General features: G+C 44.1%; 1 long non-coding RNA gene across 1 annotated transcript; it reads right to left on the reverse strand.

Moving 5' to 3' along the window:
• Positions 1-9,875: 9,875 nt before the first annotated feature.
• Positions 9,876-19,853, reverse strand: LOC146871145 (uncharacterized). Its single transcript, XR_014980667.1, has 3 exons — positions 19,641-19,853; positions 12,527-12,677; positions 9,876-10,130 (listed from the first exon to the last, which is right to left on the reverse strand). It is a non-coding gene; the product is annotated as an uncharacterized LOC146871145 (long non-coding RNA).
• Positions 19,854-21,272: the final 1,419 nt, after the last annotated feature.

Genomic DNA, 21,272 nt, shown 5'->3' on the forward strand with positions numbered 1-21,272 from the left:
TCGACGTCGTGTGACTCCTGTGGGGGTCACATTGTTGCCAAGAACTGTGTTTTCAGAAGAATACTTACTTTTGTTGCTAAAGAACTATTTCCCAAGAAGAAACTTTACCTGAACTATTATTTTTCCTTCCAAAGAGTATTTATTAAGACTATGGTATATTTTTGTCGTTATTTGGTCTTGTGCTAAGCCTTATATAAAAATACTATTTTTATAATAACTCCTGTGTTGCGTCCATTTGTAGTGTATTCACTTTATTACTGTATGTGGTCATAAGTGCTTAACACACTGCCTCTGAGATAAGCCTGTCTGCTCTGCCAAGCTACCAAGGGGGTGAGCAGGGGTTGAGTGTGTAATCCCCTTGCCCTGACTAGAGAAGGTGGGTCCCTATTTGTCAGAAGTGTATACCTCTGCCAACTAGAGACCGCCGGTTCTAACAAATACCATTAGTAAAGCAAATGGCTATAACTTAATCAAAGGCGAGACCTATTGCATTTTTATACTGGTTTTATTTTGTTACAATTGCTGTCTTCAGAACCAGAGGTCAAAGGTCAGGCTGGCTGTTGATAGACTACGGCTTATTCTTTAGACCTGGACAGTGGGGTTTACTGTCCTTTCTCCGACTCCAAAGTGGGAGGATATTATTGTAAAGTGAACTATGGATCAGTCTTCCTGAGACAGAGATTGTGAAAGGGAAGGCTCCAAGATGTCAATTTGTTTCTAACACACAAGTTAAATCCTTGTAAATGACCTGTACACATATTTCAAACTATAGCAGCAGTTAAGAAAGCATAAGTGAAGCTCATTTTTAGGTCGAGCGCAGCACATGCGCTGCTCTATGGAGGAGGCTTCTTGTAAGCACTCCAAACTTCCCACAGACTTCTCCGTGGGATTTAGTTAACTCCCACAGATTTCATTGGCCATAGCGTGTCTTTCAAAAAAGAAAGCACGCAAATGGCCGAAGGCATCTGTTTGTCCCTCCTTTTGTTGAAATGTTCCCTCCCATGGCCTATGGGTCTCGGGAGCGAGCATTGTCGTAGCTGCATTCCTTACATGGTGCCATCTGTTATGTATCTTGTTACAAATTCTGTCCATCAATTGCTTTTTGTTTTGAAATAATGCCACTTTCAGTGGTTAATTTGTAAAAAATAAAAAGTGCTGGTGCTCTTGTTAGGAGGCAGCTTGCAACAAACCATTTGTCTTGTTAGCGCTGCTTAAAACAGAACCAACTACTAGCCATGAAATTCGGGAGAGGGTGTGGCGTAATGGTCAGAGCTTCTGACCTTGGAGCTGGGGAACCAGGTTCGAGTTTAGGAGTCAGCTCAACATCCTGTGATTCTGGGCAAATCACTTAATCACCCTGGGCCTACCATAAATGAATGTGTCTTTAACTGGTGCTCGTGGAAAGCGCCAGAGTTGATGATTAATTGCCGGTGCTGAGCACCAAAAACCACTGGTTCAAATTAAAAGCAATAGTTACACATTTTAACTTTGGTTCATATTGGCTTTAAAAAAAGAAAAAAAACCTTGTACGATTATTCGAAGATGTTAAGAGTGTGTGGGCATGCCACTGGGGGATAATGTACTGCATTGCTAAACACTTATAACTTAAAAGGTCCCAAAGGCGAGACCTATTGGCTATGCCAATGCTTGTTTAAAGGAGGCGTCGAAACGGGTCTCTAACAGGCTCTCTTTAGAGCCCTGGCACAGGCGGTACGTGTTTTTTTCCCGGACTGCAGTGATAGCAGGCACATGGATGTGCGCCTGCTCACACTGCTCACTAGTGGAGAAGGTAGGGCATGAGGTCATGCCAGGTGAGCGTTCTAGGGGGAAGGGAAATCCTTTAAAGAGAGCTTTTTCTCTCTGGATTTCCCTTCTCTTTTTGAAACTAAGGAGCAGCAACATTGTTGTGGTGTCACCAGGGCTTTAAGTGGAAGCGTTTTCAATATTACGTACAAGCCATAGTTGCTGCTTATTTATCTTATGCAACTAACAGCCATTGGCAAAGCCAATAGTCATGACTTGTTGTAGGTATGATGTCACTTGTATCATATCTGGATGCAAAGACAAACAGCAAAAAACAAGTCGGGCGGCGCACTATGCTAAGAACAGATTTTTATTTTACGTGGTTTAAGCTACGCCTCTAATTACATTGGCCACGCCCCTTGGAGAGCCCCCCCCCCCCCCAGTTTTTTCATCCCACTGAAAGCCCTGCCTGCGAGATAAATGTTGTCATGTTAAGGAGAACAAGGGAAATGGAGTTGGTTTGTAAGTTAGTTTTGGAAGTGATGTGCCCGTCACCGCAGTGTTGTTGCGTTTACATGGTGTGTATGTTGTTTTTTGCTTGGTGGGGACGCCACGCTTTCCGATTTAATTTACAGTGTGTGTCTTGCATGCTGAAAAAAATGAGCTGCTTGTTTTCACGCCGCGCTCTTTTTCTGGGTGTAAATTGTTTGTGCGTTGCTGTGCTTATGTCAGCTATGTTCTGGCCTGCTCCAATAATACCTGCACGACAGAGCCTGGCTGGCGCCTCACACTTGTTTGTGTGGTGTGTCCGCTTTCAGGCCGGTCATGAAGCTTGGCTCGTCCCTAACGTGCCACCGGGAGGCCTTGGTTAGCAACATGTCTTCATAGCCCTTCGTCTCACATTCTTGTGCAGAGGTCAGGTGGTTGGTGGCCGCGCTGTTAACGCGTTGTTCGACTTCGGCATCAGGCGTCTTCTCCCATCCAGTGGTGACCATTACACTGCTACAAGTGTGACAATTAGGTATTCATTTTGAATGTAGATTAAATTATGAAACAACTGTTGTTCTGCTTATCTCTAAATTACACAAGCATTGACACCATGTGGCAGCTCTCATATGTGCTGGTGTTGACATTTAAGTGCTGGTGCCGATCACTGGAAAACAGTGTCTCAAATTTAGCGCTGCTCTCACCACAGCTAGTGGTATTGCCAGCAGAGACCATGTGTTCCAGCGCTGAGCTGGAGTTTAACAACTTTATGCGACCTGGGAGTTAGAACCTTGGCTTGATCAAGTGGAATCAACTAGAATAACCCACCTGAAAATAATGATTTGTAAAAGCTCATGTCATTCATGACATGAAACAAGTATAAATCTCATCTGTGGCCCAGACTGGGTGGCACACCGTGTCTTACCACCAAACTTGGTAACCTGCCCCACAGGTCTGGCAAATAACTGCTTCGTTTGCCCTTACCTGCATGTGCTCAGTATTAGGTGAATTGACGGCACCCCTAGGAGGGCTGTGTTGTGCATGGTAATCAGCTGAGGGGGACACCGCTGAGGAAGACGCGCTTATCTAAAGGGGCATGAGGTGAGGCCTATGAATAAACGCCTATGAATCGTGGTTTCGGATTATCTGGTCCAGTCGCATGTGGTCTCTGAAACCCCATCTGGCCGGCCAGCCTATTTATTAGATACACCCCACGTGACTTAGGACGTTACCAAAAGACACCTGCTGAGCGGGAGACAACATACGAACAACCCGCTTTTACATTACGGGCCATAACCATCATGCAACAGTTAAGTCACTGGTGCAACATCACTGTCTTCCTTAATTATAAGCAACATGCAAAACACAATATTATATAGTATGACACAATGTACATTGGTTACATCACCAGCACTGCCCCACCTTCACTGTAGGCACTGCACCAGTTCAGGAAGATCAGTCACAGACGATTGTATGACGGTACCACGCATGCGATTACATCATATGCCTTAACAACGCAGTCTTAACAACGACCGTGTCTTTACCATGCATACATTTACCACGCATGCCTTTACAATAAGTTTCGTTCGAAAGGCATGATTGATAAAACGCATATGTGTTGTAAAGATCACACCCCAGCCATCCCCCACCCTGCGCGCTAAAACCCAGCCCTGCAAACCACCCCAGCCCTAAAAATGACCCCGACCTTTCGCCCTGAGCTCTAAAATCCAGCTCCCAGCCTAAAATCTACCCTAGTCCTAAAAACTGCCCCTCCCCCCCCCCCAGCCCCTAAAATCCAGCCCTAAGCCCAAAAACCACCAAGAACCCCAGCCTGAGCTCTAAAAGCAGCCCCAGCCCTGCTTACCAAGCCGCTTCCTGATCTTTCCTGTTCCTCTACGAAATCTCCCTGCCCATACGCTCTGAATCTAGAGCACTGACTGCCTTTACCACACATATACAGAGTTAAGGCATATGCCTGGTAAAGGCAAGCGATGAATTTGTATGCTATAAAGTTTATTTTTTTTAAAGTGTTATTTCCTGTATTTTAGAGATATACACGTTAAGAACAATTATCAAGTTTGCTTATAAAGTTTTTATAATACATTGTAATTTAAAGTGATTCGTAATTTGTATATGTTATTTTACTATATTGTGGATCTCAGATGAGGTATAAAACAATAACATTTCATGTTTCAATTCAGGTAACGCTTGTGGGGTAATGTAAGGCATGGTTCCGCCCGCATTGTAAATGCCGTTTCACGTCACAGATAATGTAAGGTTACCTGAATCTTCAAGCTTCAGCATCACAGCACATGGTCTCGCAGCTGGGAAGACTGGGTAGGGTTACCACGCAGACCATGGTACTGGTGTTTCTGCTCACAAGCCAGTCTAGCATCGCAGGCCAACCTGTATCAATTGGAACAACTCTTGGACTGGCCACACTTGCACGGTCAGTGGCAGGATCAGGAGGCCCTGCAGACAGACGGGCCTTTCGCCTCGGAGATTTCTTCGGAACCACATAAGTCCGTGTCAGCTTATTCGACCCTGCCATGAGGCAGCTGTGACTGCTGGAAGCGTTTGAACTGGGAAATGTTCCTCGACACTTCAACCCCTTGACAGCAGCAACTTTGGTGCCACGAATGTGAGTAATGGTCCAGGGGTGGCGCTCAAAAGGTAGCCTGAACTTACTGCTGGGGAATAGCTCTCTTATTAACACGAGCTCTCCTACCTGGCGAGAAGACTGTTTGGCTCGGAGATGTCGGCTGGCACGAGCGCTGGAAGATTGACGTTTGGTTAGTACCCGCTGATCATCAATTGGGCTTGGGGTCCAGTCCGAGTGATCAGCGTCAACAATGAAAACGACACCTTTTATGCATCTTCTTCCAGCGGATGAGCCCCAGTAGACATTACTTTGGGATACATGAATCACTGGCATTCCCAGCACGGACTGACATGATTTCGTACAAGTATAAAGGGTGCATCGGCATTACCAGACATAAGGGAGCACATAGAACAGGACGAAGGATACAAGATAGGCACAGAGGAATCCACCTGATCATTCTATTATTGCCATTACACAACACTTTTCTGAGAAAGACATACAACACTATTCCGCGTCTGCCATCTCGGTCTTCAAACCAGCAACCAGTCTAGATTTAGTTTGTAACTTGGTGTAGGACTCGCTGTCTAAAACATTCTCTAGGTATAGCGTAGAAATGGATCATCCATCCGTAACCGATTCTGGGATTAATGACTTGTGTAACGAACACAGAGGGGCCAGCACTCCAAAATCATACCAGTGAGCGACTCCCCCACAGCGGCCTATAGAGAACTTTAAGCCCAAGCCTGTAGCACCTCACGCCATGTCTGCACTGGTGCCCCTCACTGCTTTGTCACACTGCTTCATTCTGGAGCTACATAACCCCCTGCTGGTCCATATGTGGGTTTGTGTGTGCACCTCTATATGGATCTATAAAAACATCTAACAGTAATGAGAACTACACACGACTCTGCCAACGCACTTCAAACTTTGCTTGCATCACACTTTGCTATTTTAGTACTGCGTAAGCAGCTCTGGCCTGCACGGTACCCTGCGATTGCAGTACTGATGACCACACTGGATTGCAGGTGCACTCCCATCTTGACTTTTACAACTGCAGGCCTCATAGTCAGTGCTTAGTACCATCGGTTATGTACTCCGTCCGCGAGGAATGCTCTTAACCCTAGAGCTTCATTTTTTATTGCAACATGCTATGGTGTTATCTTTTTCTGCCATTTCTAATCTTCACCCCCTGCTCTCTCCTCTCGTTCGCTGCTGTCCTGTCTCACCTTTCTTTCCCACCTCCCGCAAAGCGATTGCTAAACTGCTCTCAAATCGTTGTTCTGTGACGTATTTTCCAACATTGTGCTTATTCATACCCGTCAAACAGCGGCATGGGGAGGCTGTGGGAGCACGGGTGCGTGGTACAGGTGGTCAAACTCCACACCAGCAACGAGAGGTCTAGGCACACAGCCCAGGTTATGCTCAGTCAAGCTCAACCTTTATTCAGAGCGCAGATTGTGTGACTGCCTCGAGTGACTAAAGCTGCGCAGACAGGCCTCTTTCCCAGAAGAGGGCGTTGCGTGTCACCGACTCCCACCTGCTGGAACTGAAGCCAAGTCTAGTACGTGATCCGTGTCACGGTTGCAAAGTGACTGGCCGTCAAGGGCCAGGAGCCCCGAAAATGCTCTCGCCCTGTAAACAGGCCGCGGCACTGCTAGTGGGTCAGAGGAATTGACTAACCATTCAAAACGTATTATTACAGTTCCAGTGGGATCACAGCTCTGCCAATGCGCTGCACTTTAATACAGCCCAGCAGAGCTCACTACTCGCGCTGGGCAGGGGGCAGGCACCCATGCTTTGTCGGTGACTATTTCACAGCTGCAATAATACCCCAACCATTCTAGCACTGTTTCCTTGCCTTTGTGCCAGTATATACTCTATTTGTTTTAATGCCATTTGTTTTTTGTGATTTTTTTTACAGCGCACCTTTGAAGATTTGAGTGGCTCAGTCTCGCTGTTGTGGGTTGGAGATGGCACAGGGGTGAGTATGTGGCATTTTGTTGACGGAGGGGAGAGATTTTATTGGGCACTCACTCAGTTTGGATTTTATAACTGATACCGACCAAATCATTTTATGATTTCGTCTGGGACTCTGTTGAGCTAGTTCACCTGCCCCACTCAAGGGATGAGTGTATAACCACGACCAACGAGCAAGTGCATTAAGAAGTGTACAATATTGCGTTTCCTACACTTGCCATGAATGAAGTAGTTACGAGAACATTTCAGCAAAAACTGTTTCTTGCCCAAATGATAAAACATTACAAAAATGCTGCATATGAATGCAATAACATACACTTTCAGAAGTAACTGCCCATTTGAGTACCATGGCAGTAGGTGGTTACTAGGCACAGTCCATGGTGAAGAATATGGTTTCTACACTAACATAAGAGAGGGGGACGAGGAGCTAGTTAGAAAAAGTGGGGGAAGGTCCTGTACCAAAGCTCCTGTCAGTCAATCATAACAAAAAGGTGGTGACAGTTCCTAAAGGGGAAAAGGAGGGGGGGGGGGCGAAAAATGCTCAACAATCTACCTATGGTTGTGAGTCATTAGTTATTGTCTCCAAAAGGACGATTGTGTGTGCTCGAAGTGGGGGTATACCTCCCATTTTTGTTTTTGTGCCCTCACACACTCTTGTGAGTGTAAAGCATCATCATTGGGCGGTGCTCCTCGTGGGGGTGGCGCTGCAGTCCCTCACGGGCCCTACAAGAGGGCTCTTTGTTGGAGATATTTTGAAGGAGGTGCCGTATTTGTGCATGTGGGTGTGTGGGCCAAAGTGATAATCGTGAGTGATGTTAAAATTACCTATTGGTACCTCAATGAGTTTAATGAAAAGTCCTCAAGGTAAATAAAAAAATCGTGAGCTGGTTTGGAGACTCTCCTTTGGACTAAATAGAGGGGGGGGGGGGGGGGGGGACAGGTTATGGTCCCGCCTGCTCTCAAACCGTGAATGGGAAATGTGATGTGTTAAGGGTATGTGCAGGTCGACATATTTCGTGCAGTTTGGTGGTCCCTACTGGATCCTAGTGCGCTTCTTCAGGACCGTGTGGCTTGAAAGGGATAAGAAAGTAGGAGTCAAGGAAAGAGACACCCTATACTCCTGCGTCGGCTATAGTCAAGATACATAAGACGTCACTGCGTCCAAGAAAACGTGTTGTCCGTATTCTTAGTAAAAACGAACCTGTGGGAGACACAAGGGGACAAGAATCCTTCATGAATAAGTGTAGAGTCATTAAAGATTGTGGAAGAGAATATAGTAAAAATGGGGGGGCGAGGTTGTAATTAAAAGGAGGTCTGATAATAACGTGAGAGCATCGTTCTATCGGTAATTGAAGCGACAAAATAGGCATGTTAGAGGCGTATAGACTAATGTGCGAGGTGTGAGTAAAGTGCCCATCATTAGACAGTAAAGGTTGCTATGACAATCACAGGGAGCAGATCAAGTGTAGGTCATAGAGAGCCAAATGCCACATGGGCGACAGCACAATCATCAGAGCAGAACGTTCTGAGTGTGTATGTGGTATGGGAGCATCCACAAAAGCGGGTGAGTTGTAGGAACATGGACCGTTAATGAGGCAGGGGATGATGGTAGTGTGGGGATTGATAACTAGGACGCCCAGGCAAAGTAGTAAAGACCTACGTGGTGTGCGCAGGCCAGAAAAGCGGGAAAAGATTATCGTGTCCGCAAGGGGAGGAAATGAAAAAGCCAGTGGAAGTGCAGGTGCTACGGGGCCGGTATAAGTGGCTGGGCCTGTCAATGGATGATCATTTTTAAGGGACAAGAAGTTCACTTAGGGGCAATCTCAAAGGGGGGGCGCGCTGGTAAGAGCGTAACAGTTGGTGAAGGTATCCCAAGTCAAAAAGGAAGATCATCCTGGACTCATTCTAGCGTCATCCGATGACTTCAGCCAGGCTATTCCTGTAATTATCTGGGGAAGTCATCCCAAGCCATCCTGAAGTCTGCCCACAGGGCAGAATATTTAAATGAGATGACTCTTACTGTAATCACAAAAACTACTCCAGGATGGTGTCCTGATTACTTCAATTAAAAATGCGTGATGATCCTTTACAACTCCAAGAATACTAATTGACAACTGCAGGATGAGTGTGAATTACTCCAGGATGGTGTCCTGATTACTTTAATTAAAAATGCGTGATGATCTTGTACTTCTCAAGGAATACTAATTGACAACTTCATGATGAGTTTGAAATACTCCCGGATGATTTCAGGACAACTTCAGGATGAGTCTTAATTACATCAGGATGATTTCAGGACAACGTCAGAATGAGTCTAAATTACATTGGAATGCTTCCTGGACAACTTCAGGATGAGTCTTAATTACACAAGGATGATTCAGAACAACTTGAGAGTATTACATTTAGATAACTTGTTATGAATGATTGTGAACTAGTCTATGTTTTTTCAACTTTAGAATGCCCTTGGTTACTCCATTATTATTTTCTACCATCTTCCAAAATATTATGGAATACTTTTGAATGATTTTATGACAACTGTGTGATGAATCTCAATGACTCCATGAAAAGGGATGGATAGTTGCAGATTATTTTCAAGTGACTGAATATTAAGTTAGGGTTGGATCACCTTGAGGGTTATCTGACAGAAGTACTTTCTACGATTGACACATTGCCCATCCAGGGTCCAACAGGAGGAATTTCAAAAAACAAACTTGTAAGTATTAACTTGGAGAAGCACCACCGCCTTTTAAAACCAGCAATTGTGTTTGGGTGTAACAAATGTTCATTGTTTGTACAATACAGCTATTTAAAAAATAACCAGTAATCAGATCAACCAGTGCTTATTCTTTGGCATATGATTTTGTGCATCTTCACAGTAAAAGGTGGACCGTGATATGAACATGTGTAAAAAGTAGATGCCAGCAAAATGTCATATAGTATGTATTTAAAAGCAGCCTTGCATCTTGTGGCCTTCATCAATACCAATAGGGTCTTTGAATTTAAGGTACAGTTTAATATACTATGTTTTCTTTACTTAGTGACATGCTGCTTGAAATAAAATGGACTCGAATTATGTATTGACACTTAATTTTATTAAGTTAAAACACATACTTCACCCCACAGGAACCCAGGACACCATGCAAGACAATATTAAAGATATGCAAAAATAAAAGTAGTCAGTGAAAACAAGCAACATTGCTGTAAGTTTTCAGGTTCAGCATTTTCTGTAGTTCGCCTCTGATAGCATTTTTATGGCAAGCTTTTTCTTCATAGATCTGTTTGGAGATTGCCAGCTGATGGGCCTTGTAGGCTGGTTTCATAAACTCTGAAAATTGATTTAAAAAAGCATAGATAAGTAACTTGCTTCTATTAGATGGCCTGTCTTAAAAACAAAATCAACAAATATATTTACAGCCAGCATGATAGTATGGGATTTTGGGTTCATGAGTGAACTATAGGTGCAAAAGGAGCACATGCACAATTAAGTCATTTATAGGATTATAGGTAACAAAAGAAAATATCGCCCTCTGAACTAGACGAGTGATGGGCCATAATGTGGCAGTTGCTACACAAGCATTGGCAAAGCCAATAGGTCTCTCCTATGCAAGAGCTATTGATTTTACCAATATGTTTTAGCAATGTTGTACACCAGGGTGGCTGTTGTTCGGCATGGCTAAAGGTTAGTAGAGTAAAGGAGAGGGGGTTGGAATGGAGTGTCGTAAAGTGCAGTGGAGTAGAGTGTTATGGAGTGGCGTAGAGAAGAGTTAAGTGTAACGGAGAGAAGTGGAGTAGAGTTCAGTGTTGTGGAGTGTCGTAGAGTGGATGGGCATAGAGTTGAGCACAGTGTCAGAGCTCAGTAGAGTTTCATAGAGTGGAGTGACAGAGTGTCGTGGAGTGACGTAGAGCAGAGAGGAGCGGCGTAGAGGGTATTGTATAGAGTGGAGTAGAGTGTCATAGAAAAGAGTTGAGTAAAGTGGCAAAGAGGAAATTGCTTAGAGCGTCATAGAATTACACTGAGAAGAGTGCTGTGCAGTAGCATAGAGTAGAGTGTAAGTGGTGCAGAGTGTAATGGGGTAGAAAATCAGAGTGGAGTGCCGTAAAATACAGTGGTGCAGAGTAGATTGGCATGAAGTGCATTGATTGAGTAAAGTTGTGTAGAGTGCATTGCCGTAGAGTAGTGTAGAGTGCAGTGGCATAGAGTCGAGCTGTGTAGAGTATATTGCGGTGGCGTAAAACGCAATGGCATAGTGGAGTGATTCAGAGTTGAGTAGAGTGGCGATGATTGAAGTGGCATAGAGTGGAGTGCAGTGGAGTAGAGTGCAGTCATGCAGAGTCAAGTTCCAGAGTACAGGTTCGTAGAGTACAAGATCTTAGAGTGGTGCAGAGAGCAGTGATGTAGAGTACAGTAGAATACACAGCAAATGTGACATTATAAGAACAAGATTTAAGGGCCTGTGTACAGAAAGCGAGTTTGTGGAAGAATACAGTAAACAAGGTTTGGGCAACGGGTGGGACAAACTCGAGCTGGACAGCCTAAAGCAAATAAAGCCAGCAAATGTGAGTTACAAACCACAAAGCCAATGGTTAGCAAAGGGCAGAATGGATTCAGAGGTCAACTTTCTGAATGTCCAAGATGTTTTTAGCAAACCAGACAAAGGTGCTGTCTGGTAGACTGCGACTTAATAATGTCCATATGGTAATGTGCTCTTTCATTAGGTCTCGCCTGACCCAGCGCATGCGCTGGTCTGGCGAGACTTATTGAGAGAGGGCTCCAAAAAGTGCTACCAGGCCAGCCTAGAGCTACAGTGCATGTGCGCGCGCCGCGCTTTACCGCGATTACTTTCACTTTCGCGGCCGCGTTGATTGCGATCACTTTCACGGCCGCTTTGCATAGCCAATAGGTCTCGCTTTTGGGACCTTATAAGTATTTAGTTATGCAACTGTTGCATAGCTAAACACTTATAAGGTCCCAAAGGCGAGACCTATTGGTTATGCCAATGCTTGTTTTTGTTCTGTTTTCAAGTGAAGAGGAAAGTGGAGACTCTTTACTCTGCCCCATATGATGCCATAGTTTTACATGGTAGCATTTTTAGACACGGTTTCGCTGGACTTTGAACTATCGTGCTCATAGCAGGAAAGAAGAAAGACGGGCTAAGGTACAGAAGTAGAAAAGCAAAACCCAATAAAATGCTTTTCCAGTACCAGCAATTGCCACCTGTGCATACAGAGGATAAACAGTCCCAGCCTCAAGATAGGACTTCTGCAAGATGAGCACCGAGTGAGATTTGATATTGGACTGTCCTTGCATCATGCGTGCCTAGAAAAAAGAAACTGCTCTGGCAACTGGTATCATATGGCAAATAGAAGCCTTCATACAGCTTATATTACACGGTCTACCAGGCATAGTCTAATATAAAGCTGGTAACACAGTTTACTATCACTGTCGTTCCTTCTAACACAGATTTATGATTTGAGTCCTTTTCATGAGACCTGGAAAGACTTGCTCCTTTGGAAACAAGTGATTGGAAGAGGAGAGAGACAGCGAGAGACAGAGAGAGACAGAGAGAGACAGAGAGAGACAGAGAGAACAAAATGGCAAGGATGGAATCCTTTTACAATGTGATTTGCTTGGGGGATAACATATGCCAAGCGGTTTTAAGGCTCGAAACAAACATACCATGTAGCTTACTATTTTTATGCAAACAATACAATAACTTTCACCTGAATTTGTGTTGCAAGCTGATCCTTGTGCAATGCTCTGTTCAGAACTGGGGGATTTGGTATTCAGGAGGGCCCATTAGAATCCTTCAGCCGGTGCTGCAGATCAGTCTGCATAACAACACATCGAATTACACGTCATTATGTATATATACTGTAAAAAAATAAAAAGCAGTGGTTGTGGATGGAGATTTTACATATATATGGATTATGAGAACAAAATCAGATGATAAGCATCAAAAATATCTATTAGTCATAATCTATCCTTTAACCAGTTTCCTTTTTCAGGAATCACTGTTTCTCAAACATAAACTATTAGTATTACAGGAATACTATCAGAGTCTAAAAGAACAAATATGGTAAGAGTGAAAAATGAAGCAAGTCACCTTATATACTATAAATGAGCCACTATATATTTTAGAGAATGCTGCATTGGTTTCCTCGAATATCAAAACCAGGGCTCACTACAAATTATAAACTGCCAACTAATTTCCATGTATGCCTTTTAACTGTGCTACCATTCAGTAAAGTTTTAAAGACATCACATTGGTAAACGCAAACCTGCTTATGAGCTATGCAAGGGAGAGGTGGAATACAAAGCGTCAGAGAATGAAGTGCAGAAGGGTAGGTGGCCTGGTTTTAAATGATCAATCTCACTCACCTTTTAAGTAGTCATTCTCACCTTCTAAGCTTCTCACTTCTACTTGTACTAATACAGGTTTCTTGTGCTCTCAGTCTCGGTCCAGTTTACTGCAAGTCTAGCCGCAAGCGCCAATCTTCTTCCTTCCTCCTTTGATGCTCCTCTGGTACTGAACAGTATATGTATCACTGGAGTTTGATGTGTCTTGGAGCGCCTTTTTCCTCTATAACCAACCCCCCATGTGGTGTACCTCACTCATGCTGCCAAACAACCCAGCAGGCCTCTGTGCTGACTGACCCTACTTACCAGGTTCAGGTTAGAGTAGCTCATCCAATCCAAGATTCTGCTTTCCATTCTACAGTTGTAGTCCCCTCATCCCATTTCAGTATCTGAACTACAAATTATATATATACACACACACACAAACACACACATATATATACATATATATATATATATATATATATATATATATATATAAGGAGATTGCTAAGGTAGCTGTACTCTTACATGGATTTGGGAATCTTGAACTCTGAACCCCCATAAATCACTGCTAAGAAGCAGCCGCCGAAAGCTCTGTGCCGGTAGAGGCTTAAGATAAATGAGCCCAGCTTTCAGAGGGCATACAGATAATATTTGCTTCTGAAAGAGATATTGAGGTGGCCACAGCATGGCTGCTGTTCAGCATGGCTAAAATCTAGTGGTGTGGTGTAAAGTGGAATAGGGTGGAGTACTGTAGAGTGGCGCTTGGTGGAGCTGGAAAGAGTGGTGAGTGCAGTAGCGTGGACTGGCATAGAGTGGATTGGCAAAGAGGAGTAGTGGAGAAGAGTAGAATTATGTGTGGTGGTGTAGAGCAGAGTAGCATGGCATAGAGTGGGGGAGAGTAGAGAGGTGTGGAATACAGTGGAGCTGCAGAGAGTAGAGTGGCATAGCAAAAGGTGGAGCGGCAGACAGTGCTGTAGAGTGGAGAGGCATAGAGTGCACTGTGTGGAATAAAGTGGAGTGACATATAATAGAGTGGCACAGAATGGAGTGGCGTAGAGTGGATTGGAGCACTGTAGAGTGGAATGGCATTAATTGCAGCAGAGTGGAGCAGGACAGAATAGAGTGGAGTGGCGAAGTGGAGAGTGGAGTGGCATAGTGCAGCAGAGTGGGGTGGGATTAAGAGGTATTGAGTGGCTCATGAGGCCTCTTAGCCATAATGAAAGTTGTTTCCACATGAAAAGCAACTGAAATATGCAATCTGTGCGTCACTTACAGTGTTTTTTTATGTCATATATGTTCTGGTAATAACCTCGAGTCTGACCTTGCACTGTATTAATAAATGTGTGAATGAGTGTTTGTTTATAAGTACAGTAGTTCTGCATGACATTCTATTGGGCCACATTTATTTTCGCCGCCATGACATAGACATCTGTATATGCTCGCATGGATGTTTTTACTGTCAGAAGCATTTAGGTTAAATGTGCAGTGTGGTTCAGTAAGTGGCTCGTACTTATGAGGTTCTAGAAATAGCAGCTGCTTGGAAGGACAATGAAAACAGACCGAAGCATACTATGCCTGCTTCACTTAATGTAGCTAGGTAAACGTCAGCGATTTATCAATGGTAACTGTGTGAGTATGCCACAAAAGGGATGCTCTAACAGTAAAGATACAGCTAGAAGAGGATCAGACAGATAAACAAGAGATGAGTAACCTCCATAGCTCAACTTCAGTTAGTTCCGAGTTCTCCAGGAGAAATACATTATCATTATGTAAAAAATATTGATGCAAAACAATCAATAACCTATCACACAGCCTGAGAAAGCTCCTTAAATCACTCATTACATTACAGCCACTGCGAAGAGGAGCCGAAATCTGAACAGAGGCTGCTGACAGGTTGAGCTGCTCAAGGAGCCAAAGCACACACGATAATAGTAATCAGGCAATGATGCCTTCAACAAACACGAGAGCCGGTGTGACTTTCCACAAACTCAAACAGGCGATGGAACCTTCAAGAAATAAAAACAAGAAAGCGGATTTTCAAAAACACAACTGCTGAATGTTTCTTTCAATAAGCATAAACCGGCAATTGCACTGTCAACAAAGAAATAATAGGCAATACCATCCTTTTATTCTGCACAGACACCTTTTTAATGCTATGCTAGTATGTATAAACGGGAATGAAACGCAAAGGATTTTTTTAACTGATGAAGGAGAAGCAACACGGAGTCTGGCGCAGGAGGCAACAGCACTGGGTCGCAGGTGGGGGAAACAGACAACAGAGCGAGAAAGCACAAAGTGGAGCACATGGAGGAGAGCAAACCGGAAAAAGAGAAATTAATGTGGAGCAGGCGGGAGAATGCAACAGGGGGAGCACACGAGGCAGAGAGCAACGTGGAAGGGGACAGGGAGAAGTACAAAGGCGACAAAGCGGAGGTGAGAGAAGTTCACGAGGCAAATATCTGTAAAGACAAGCACTCAAATGGAGTGCTTAACCATTTCTAGTAAACTGGTGTCCACGTCTGACGACCTCACTTTTTTCGCGTTCCAATTAATTCTCTGTAAAACTAAACTCATGTGTTGCAAATATCCCATAAAGTGGACAGACGTAACTCCAAAGGATACATTTCAGACCCAAATTTACTTTGCTACAGAAATATGATAGTTTTGCCCCTCTTACCTTGTGCCAGCAAGCCGATCTTTTGCTGCCGATTAAATCTTCCTATGCAGAGCTGAAACTCTCGAAGGTGGCAGAAGGAGAAGAGAGTGCAGGGAATCGCCATAGTGTTTGATAAAAGAGACCTCGAAGCAGTCCTCTTCAAGTTGCATTGTACACACAAGTGCCCGACGCAGGCAGTGACGTAATTTCCGGTGCCACAAGATGTGCGTAGGCCAGGTGTTGAAGTACAATGCGTTACAATTCTAAGTCTTATGTCGTGGGTCAGCTGCTGCAGCTAAGCCAAGCAACACATATTTGCTGGAAAAGTTCTGGTTTTTTTTGGTCTGTGTCCTAGCTACTCCGGAAGTGTCCTAAATCTATCTATTTCTAAACTGTACTATTGCTAGTGACTTTTACACGTGAGTGTTTCCACTCTGCATACGAATCCCGTGGGCCTCCCACTTCCTAACCTTTGGTAGTATAGTGTAGCCCCAGCGATTCCCTAGGCCTATTCTATTTCCGTGACAGTGGTTCTTATACCACTTACTTAGTATATGGTTTGCGTGGCCCCTGGGGCCTAACTGTATTACTTACCTGTGTGACTTAATGTATGCTTAAATAAGACTGTGTTGTACTTACCTCTAATCTCATAAAGAGTGCTGAGGGTTTGCTTAGAATAAATACACTTTATTTTATATATATATCTGTTGTGGTGTCCTTTCATTTGGTATTCAAGGGATTATATATGGTATCACAGCTGGCTTCACATGCCATTCAGAGTTTAGCCTAAGACTGCTCTTGTCCATGCTACCACTAGGATAGCTGGTCTATAAGGTTGACTTTACAACCAATCACCATAAGGGTATTTGGACTGATATAAGGTGTACACTATAACTAGTGACATCATACATCAGGCCAACTTCTCACAATTTTACTACTATAAAGGCAGGTACATTGCAGATAAAAGGGGCTTGATTTGAATGGTGCAGCAGGTGCAGTGACACTGGGGCCAAAAGCTCTAAGGACCCCGATAAAAACACAGAATACTGCTACATATTACTACTAAACAGACAGCCCTGTTTTCCCTCCGCCCACCCTCCCACTTACTGACAGTAAAAGAAGAAAGGAGGGGGGCCATGTCACCCCCTCCTGGAGCCTTAAATAGCCCTGGGACCGCCACCCCAAGGCTCCCCGTTGATCCCCATGGTTGCCTTGGGTGGGACTAGGCCACCCAGTCTAGAAGCCAGGCCCCGGGCAATGGTTTCCCGGAGGCAAGAATCAGCCCCTTGAGGGGAGCTGCGTGTCCCACCTCCTATGTAAAAATAACAAATACAGGTCAGGGCCTGGGGGAATGGGGTCCCGGGGCGGGGACCATGTGACCCCCTTCCCTCCTTAAAATGCTGGGTGAGGGCTGGGCAGCTGAATCTTGATGAGCAAACGGTTCTGGGTGATACCAGTACTGCACAAAAATGTAAAAGGTATCTCCATAGTATAAAGCAAATAATGTTTTAAAAGGTGAGTTATTTCAGCCTCGCAGCATAAAAGAAAGCTGCGCGGCTGCTATGTTAAACATAAAGCGCGGTGCTGAGTATTGTATAAAACTTAAATTCAATGTCAGCAGTAAGCTTTTTAAAAAAGGTTCTCTCACCAAAAGTTAAAGCGTGTCGCTGCAGCGAGCGCTTTTAGTAAATATAAAGGCGGCGTGCATTTGTAAATATAAAAGCCTACAAACAAAAAAAGTAAGCACGACTGCTATACTTGAAGCAGACTGCGCAGCTAAAATAAAAGCGAACGGCATGATGTGATGTGGTGTAGGGGCAAATCATTAAACAAAATAGTGCTCACAGCCAAGATAAAGCAGACCGTGTAACGAGACAAGTAAAAGGTCCAATTGTTATGGACGGTAACAAATGCAGACAAGGCGAAATCAAGGAGGGACTAACAAGCCTAAGGCAGCATTTATGAAGGACATTGACACAGGCCAATTAAAAATATGTGCGGAGAGTGGGCAGGACCTTAAAGCCATCCTCCAATACTGCATGCCTCGCAGCAGCGCATGCGCTGCATAGGCTCGACCTAAACACAGATAAAAGGGAGAGGAATAAAGGAAGAGATATCGCAGTGGTAAAGACAGATAGGGTACAGAAGGAACGAGAAGAGTGAAGAGAACTGGTAATAGCAGAAACTGGAGTGCGATAAAGGAAGCTGATAATTAAAAGTGGAAACGGCATGGAAGGGAAAAAGGAGATCTGGAAAAGGAAGCGGGAAAAAGGATAGAAAAGAAAATGGGCAAGAAATAAAGAGAGGTGAAAAGTAGTTTGGGCATATTATCAAGGTCCGGCGTTAAAATTATCGCCGCTTTATCGGCAGAAAACTGCCGCTAAAGCGGCGATAATGGGCTTGATAATATGCCGCAGAGAATTCCAATAGAAGCCCATGTTCTGGTGTCAACATGGGCTTCTATGGGAATTCTCTGGTGAAATTTGAAGGAAGAAAAGAACATAGTGCAGGTGACGGGAAAAGGCTGTATGCCTCCGCTCTATAATATATATGTCTAGAAATAAAATATATGTAGTTTAGGGAGGACATGCCTGTATCATTGCTGGGCTTCAGGCTTCACCTTATGCATAGCTCTGCTGCCCAGACACACAATAGTGATTCATTCAACGTGACAGGGTTTTCTGCCATGAATATGTTTTACTTTATTAGTTAATTGGCTCAGGGAAAACCTATGAAAAAGTCACCAGGAAAGGAAAATAGGCAGAGAGAATTGTATTTTTTATTATTATTCTCTCTGCCTATTTTTCCTTTCCTGTTGACGTTTTCATACTTTTTCCCCTGAAACAATTAACCAATAAGGTCAAATACAATAACATGACAGATGAATGGCTGTGGAATGGGGAGGTTACTTGTAGATTAATGCTCTTGACATGGTTTGCAAAGTTTTTATGTTGGGAACCCACTGCCTGCTAAAAGCCCAAAAAGCACCTTTGAAAAGAATTCTCTGAAGCCATCTGCTTCGTGTCATGAAAGCTCGGTGACCTACTCGGTGATACTGCACGCATGGGGCCTGCAGCAAATTAAAAAAGGTAGTCAAATGAATAAAATGTAGCCATGAACAGCTAGGTTTTCACTAGGCAACTAAAACAGCTCATCATATCATCGCAACTTTCCTACATAATGCTCAGCTATTAAGTGTTTTGCCCAGAATCACAGTCAGAGTGGTGATGCAGGAGGTCTAGAAGGGGTGAAAAACCAACAAAGCCCCATTAACAAGCGAATTGTCTTTTAAAGATATGTGAAGTACTGGGGGGGGGGGGGGGGGCGCAGTCAGAGGCTGTCGCGCAGAGGTGGAGTTACAAGGAGGGGGGCCGCAGGAGAGGGGAACCCTCATTATTCTGTTAATGCTACATTGCAGGGTCACTCGATGGACAATGGAGGCACAGCAGTGGAGGTCTGCCAGCAACCTGCCAGGCCAGTGCACAACACTTGCATCACCCTCTCTCTGCCTGCAATTGCGCTCCATGCTTCTGAAAGGTACGAAAAAAAACGTGCATTTTGCGTTTCAAATGTCCGATCCTGCAGCAGCACACTTCCAAGGCCCATACATGACAGTAACCCGATTCAAGGCCCCATTCTCCCGATTTTTTAAAAAAAATCTCCCACTTTGCTCTTCTGAGATGTTGGCATGTATGCAAAAAGCACTGCATTACAGCGCCGCATCTTAAAAAAAGGCGGGCGCCTTTCAAACAAAAGCGCAGCAGAACACTCCAAAGTGGTGGGAAATCACACCCACATCTCACCCGCACCCTCAGACCCACGAAAAAAATACCTACGAAATGGAGCACTTTGCTTCTTTCCCGGTGCAGCCCGATCCGTGTGCACACAACCCGGTCTCTTCACCCGGTCGGCCACAGACTACTAGTACAAGTCAGCTTCCGCTTCCGTTCCAACCAGGGACGGCTGCGGCATGGTAGGCCTGGATCCTACCAAAACGAGCCCAAAGGTAGCCTGTAGTGCTGCTCCGAGGCAGGAGGGGCTGAGAAATTGATGCAAGCAAGGAATGAAAAGACAGACTTTCGCGTCCGCACGGCTGCTTTGATCGCGATCACTTTCACGTTTTGCTGCGCAGACCCAGCCTCCTTAAAACTAAAGCAGTAACGCCAGCAAATAGGTCAACATTGGGTTGAATAGGTCTTTTTTTATACTTTTGAACGCAAACAAAATAATTTGTCTTCAGCCTGCCCCCGCCATCCAATGAGGATTCCCCTCCCACGATCCTCCCCCCCTTAAAATCCCATTTTGGATGCAGTGCATAATTATTCAATGTTAAAGGTTAAAGCCTTTTATCAAAGTAAAGACATTAGAGGCACGTTTTTTTTTACCTTTGAACGAAAACGAAAATAATGTCTTCATTCTTTACTCCTCATGCTTATACCCGACATCCAAGGAAGAGACAACAAGGGTAAAGCCAGATACCCTGTTATATTTTCACGTCCTTACATCTTAAAACCAAGGATTTGCATTTGAGGAAACTTTATTTTTTACGTTAGAATATTTTGTACTTAAAAAAGCACTCGCAGAATCAATACACGGGGAAGCACATGAAAAATCGCAGGCAACGCGTACATTTATGGTTTATTCTGTGCTCTCAATTTAGGAGAATTTTTACAACTGTGTACATTGTCATAAAAGTGTTTCGTCGTGCATTTGTAATCTTGTGTGGCGTTAACAAGTATATTTTAATGTTTAAAAAGTAAATTCATTTTATCGATTTTGTATTTGTTGATTTTTATAAAAGCTTAATTAATCATTCTTTCCGCGATGCTAAAATGCGTGGCTCTGGCGTTCAATGTTTATGGGATTGAAGGTGCCGGCTGCGCATTTAATGATTTGAGCCCAATTATAAAACTGTATTCTTTTATTCTGTGCTATCTGTGGTTCACAGATTGGCGTCAGTGACTGGCAGTATGGTTGGCGGGCCACTCTTGCACGACCGGTTATCGCACATACAAGGTCCGTGGTCTCGACGGGTGCCTGGCATTTCTGGAACAGACCAGGGGTTCTACACGGCCTCGTTTTAATTCTAATTAAAACGTTTCTAGAACAGATATGTGGCTTAAAGGCTAGTGCGGCGGACTTGGAAGGTGGGGAATCAGGTTAGAGTCTGGTGGAAGCCTCAAACATCCTGGGATTGTTAGTAACTCGCTTATTATCCCGGTGCCTAAAAATGAATGTGCCCTTCTGTAATGCAACTGGTGCCCATGTAAGGCGCTGTTTAATAGTTTTAACTATACCCAGTATGCACTCTGATATCATATTTCCTCTTCTAAGGCAATACTTGCTGCATGCAATACAATCGTGGATAAGCACGCTAAGTATTGTAAACGGCAATGCCTTTTATTTATGTTTTTAAAACATGCAAGTGGTGTTCAGACACCGCTTGCAGGTTTTCAGAACACATAATT

This window comes from Triturus cristatus, chromosome 1_1 (assembly GCF_964204655.1).
Source record: "Triturus cristatus chromosome 1_1, aTriCri1.1, whole genome shotgun sequence".
NCBI lineage: Eukaryota > Metazoa > Chordata > Amphibia > Caudata > Salamandridae > Triturus > Triturus cristatus.